Source organism: Lemur catta, chromosome 6, assembly GCF_020740605.2.
Source record: "Lemur catta isolate mLemCat1 chromosome 6, mLemCat1.pri, whole genome shotgun sequence".
Taxonomy (NCBI): Eukaryota; Metazoa; Chordata; class Mammalia; order Primates; family Lemuridae; genus Lemur; species Lemur catta.
The window spans coordinates 73,903,419-73,908,398 of NC_059133.1; positions in this window are offsets into that span (position 1 = coordinate 73,903,419).

Here is a 4,980-nt window from a genome sequence, read left to right on the forward strand (position 1 = left end):
ATAAACAAACACTCATAATTTTCTTATGATTCAAAGTTAGGCTTGCGATAGTCTGTCTTCCTTAGGATCACTTCTGTAATACTTAAAGGTCTGTAAAAACAAAGATATAAAATGGGTAATTATATTGTCACCCTCTGTCAAATTTTATTAGAATATTGGGAAACTTATTTAAGATTTACAAAGATCTAGAAATAAAATAGTAAAACTATGGTTTTTTAAAAAATTACTGTAGCAATTATTGAATTTCTGCTTTGTGCAGATCACTCTTCTAGTCCCTGGAATTAAAAAAAAAAAAAAAAAAGGTAAGATCATTAAGATATGGGTCCCGCCTGTGAAGGAACTTAAAACCTCGTAATGATCACAGAGGGCGTAACATTTAAGTGAGAGAACGCAGAAATGCCAAATGTGGCCTCCATGGGATGGTCTAAACTTGAAGTTCTAAAATAGAATCCTAGTGTTAAAGTATCTGTGTAATGGGGGATGAATCACTTGAGCTCTCTAAATCTTAGTTTTTGATATTTGTTGGAGTGGTGATGGTTGGTAGTATTGTCTAAATCTTTAAAGTGAAGGTAATTATGCCAAATTAATGCTTAATGAGAATTAAAATAAATCACCATGGTCCTTGGAAGAGAGTAAATTTTCAGGGAACAACTGTTGTGGAATATGCAGCTTAAAAAAACCTGTCTGCCTGGCACGTTCAGGGTAGACAGACCTGCACCCTCCTGCCAGAGGCAGCAGTGGGTGCCTCCCACATGCTGTGCCAGGGCCTTGGAGCAGAAAATTATAGAGGCCGGAACTGAACTTCTAGACAGTGATTCTCTAACATCTTTTTTTTCTTAGGGAGATATAAAAAGAAAACTGCAATCTAAGAAAAGTGATATATATGTGTGTATGTGTGTAAGTTTTTAAAATTTTGTTATGTGTTTAGGAGCCTTGAGCTGGGCAACAGGGACGATGTCACTGGGCAACCAGAGTTCAGTCGAGAGGAGGGAAAAGCTGGCTGTGAGGTGGCACAAGAACACCAGGCTGAGAGGCACAAGCCCTGGGGCCAGGCCTGCCTACGTGCTGGGGCCCAGGGCAAACCACAGACGCCCTCTGAGCCGCAGTTCCCAATGCTGTATATTGAGAGGTTGGATTATATCCGTGACTCTCAAATCTAGACGGTTGTCATATTCACATGGAGAGCTTAGGAGGCCCAACCTCACAGCACCAAGGTCTTTTAAAAAGCACCCCAGGAGATTTTAAGGTACAGTGAGGATGGAGAATCAATGCAGTGGGTGATCACTTGGGTCCTGCAGAAGAGATGCCAAAGGCCACCCGGTCATGCCGGAAGAGTGGGTATGGGGTTCTGTTTGGAGTGCTGGTCAGAACCCTGTTGTGGAGGGTTTTAGACTGAGAGTCTATCTGTTGGTATTTGGGCATGAATGAAAATTTTTGTTTTTTTTTAAGACACAGTCTCACTCTGTTACCCGGGCTAGAGTGCCATGGCGTCAGCCTAGCTCACAGCAACCTCAAACTCCTCGGCTCAAGTGATCCTCCTGCCTCAGCCTCCTGAGTAGCTGGGACTACAGGCATGCGCCACCGTGCCTGGCTAATTTTTTCTATATATTTTTAGTTGTCCAGCTAATTTCTTTCCATTTTTAGTAAAGACGGGGTCTCACTCTTGCTCAGGCTGGCCTCAAACTCCTGAGCTTAAACCATCCTCCCTCCTCGGCGCCCCAGAGTGCAAGGATTACAGGCGTGAGCCACCGCGCCTGGCTGATGAATGAAGATTTTTATATAAAAAGTGTTGAAAGCAGCGTTCTAGAAAAAAAAATTCTGTTTTCTGTATGTAGTAGAAGGAGAAGACAGAGGGGAATAAAAGCAGATGTATGAACTATGGGTGTGAACTTAGGTGTTAGCAAACAAAACTGAGTAAAGCGTGCTCCGGACTGCAACAATCCAATAGAATTCTAGAACTATTTTTTAATAAGACTAATTTGAATAGTCCTAAGTTTCCGTTATAACTGATACGAGCCATGACAAATGAAAACCATTAAATCATTACTATCAAAATAGTCCGTGTTTTTAATATGGGATAATTATCAGAGAAACATATACCATAACATGGATATGAAAAAGGGATGCTACTAAAATCAGAAGCAGTTTGAAATGAAATTTTGTTCTCACATGGTCATCACTATATATAAGCAAGGAAGATTTCATTTAGATGAATTATCTGCTGCAAGTTATTGTGTCAAAAACCACACCTATTTCATAAGCTCCCACCAAAGGGTGAGCAAGAGAGACTGTGGCAGAAATATCCTCTCTATTCCCCTCCCTTTCAAAAACACTAAGATTACCACTTACCGACTTCTTGGGCTTTCTTTAAAAAGCATTTTAAACTATCTGTCAAGATAGCGTGTGATGCCTGGCAGCCTGACCCTAGCGGACTAATACCCTCAAGGCTGCCAAGCAAAAGCAGAACCATGCAAGAGTCCAGAGCCAAGAGGAAATATCCTCTCTGCCCAAGTCTTGTAATACTTACATACTAAACTATTTACACGATGAGATGTTTTTCTTAAAGCCTGTTGGTCCCTCAAGGGACCTTTAGAGATAACTTTCTTTTTTTGTAAAGAATCTGAGTTCCCTGTGAATAACTTTGATGATTAACTTTTCCATTGTGTCGTGAATGTTAATGGACAACCTCAAGTATTTAGATTCATAGACTGTGTTAGGTGGTAATTAATCTCACTGAGTTCATGTGTAAAAGGTCTAAGTTTTCATTCTCACTGATATGAGCTGTGACAAATGAAAACCATTAAATCATTGCTATCAAATTGTTGTGTTCTTTTTTCTGCTGATTTTGAAGAGTATCCAAGCTAAATTATGTCCCCAAGGACTTAATTTTTCAGCCTTAATTGCCTAAGTCCATATCTTCTTTTAGACTTTGAGGAGATTTCCATATTCATGCTACTAAAGATTCATGAAATTCTTGGAAGAAGATTCTGCTAACCATAAAATCATTAGTCAAATTACTAGAATTAAAAAAATACATGTTCATTTAAAAAATGTGCCAGTGAAAGAATTACTTCAAGGTGTATTTTAGAATAGAAACTTAAGTGTATGTAAACATAGTGGACTTCCATGGAGTCTTGCAGATATTCTTTAAATGTTTGTTGACTAAATGTCTGAATCATCAATAAAGCACTAAGAGAGCTGTAATGCAAGTTTATTATAACCATGCAGCTGCAAAGCTGCATCCCAAGGGCACAGGTGTTACACCTGTTTCCAAGGACAGGACTTTGCATGGTGAGGAACCACTAGGAGTTAGTTAGACCCCGATAAGGAGAAGATAGTGTGAACAACCACCTCCCTTGGTAAATAATAGCTAAGTGCTTAACACATAAAAGACAACGATAAATATTTAATTGAATTGTTAAATCCAAGGTCTATGATAGAATACTCTCTTCTAGGTGAAATTGCCTTGTAACAAACTGCTTCTGGCACATAAGAACTTAAATTTGTGGAGTCAATATTAGTTTTCCCGCTACATAACTTCATCCGACAGAAACTGGAGCCTTAGGGAGAATTGTATCAGGAGCTACTCTCAGCTGCGTTTGGCAATTCATGGAGCAGTTTTGCTGATAGCTCAGTATGTATGTAGATCACCTGGGAATCTTTGAAACTGTAGGGTTTGATTCGGTAGGTCTGGAGGGAACCTGAGATAGTCTCCATCTCTAACAGGCTTCCAGGTGATATTCATGAAAATGGCGTATGAGTCACACTTTGAGCAGCAAGATCATAAGAGGTGGATTTCTAAGCAGTTAGGCTAAGCAGAGATGGTAGGAGGCCAGAGCACTCATAAGACTGATTATGTGAACATAGATGAGTCACTTGACTTTTCTCCAAATATTCTCATTAGAAAAAATGAGTGCAATATTATATCTGCCACATAGGATTGCTGTGAGAATTAAATTAATAATATATGAAAAGTTACGAGAGCATATGGTACATAGTCACTGCTATATCAATGAATAGTAAAAACATAAGCACACAACTCCATTGGTAACTGGTAAAGATGGGGGAACCAAGAGGCTGTGTGCTTTCTATACATCAAAGGATTCTAGTCCTCATTCCACTTCTTGCCAGTTACAATGTCTAGCACTTAACAAGAGATCTCTGTCTGTGGAATTGTATTAGTAGCAAAGTTGATCACTGCCAAGTGCACACTTTTGGTTTCAAAGACATTAACTATTAGGATAACGACCCAATGTCTCCTCCATGGTACTAACAGGAAAGAGAACATTCTCCCAAGAAAATGGTAATAACTTCTGGGCCTTGAGTTCTCTTTAAGCCGAAGTGTCATCACTGGGAGAAGACTCAAATGAAGAAGACAGAACCAGGCCCGGTTTTCAATAAAAATATGATATAAAATAGCTCATTATTCTTTTCTAGCCAGTGGTCACAGTAGTTTCTAATTTCATAAATTCTGTATGAATTTTTTCTCTCTCATATATAAAACCAAAGATTAACGTTGGCAATTTGGCCTGACTTGTCCCTGGTAGCTAGGAGCTCAGGCTGCAGTGGTGTGACCAGTACTACAGGGGCCCAAATCTTCTTCTACATCACTCTGTGGTGGCTCCTCTGCCACCCAGATAATGTCCCCAAAATTACTCTGCTGCGGGTCAAAGTTTCTTGTTAACAAACTTGCAAACTATTGAATGTCACTCTCAAAAAGTGCACAGCAGGAAATAGAAGGTAGAAACATCAGAGAATAACCTGCCATATTATTTACATCTTAACATCTCTGTCCACTGAGAATTCAGAGACAGAAACTGTTAGCACCTTGAGACTGTATAGTTTAATTTGTGTGCAATAAAATTCAGAGTGAAATCAGCTAACCTTTGCTAAAAGAAATGAGATTTTAAAGTCTAATCAAAAGATTTAAGCAAAGTGTTATTAAAAGATGTTCTCCCCCCACCTTATTATCTATAGGTC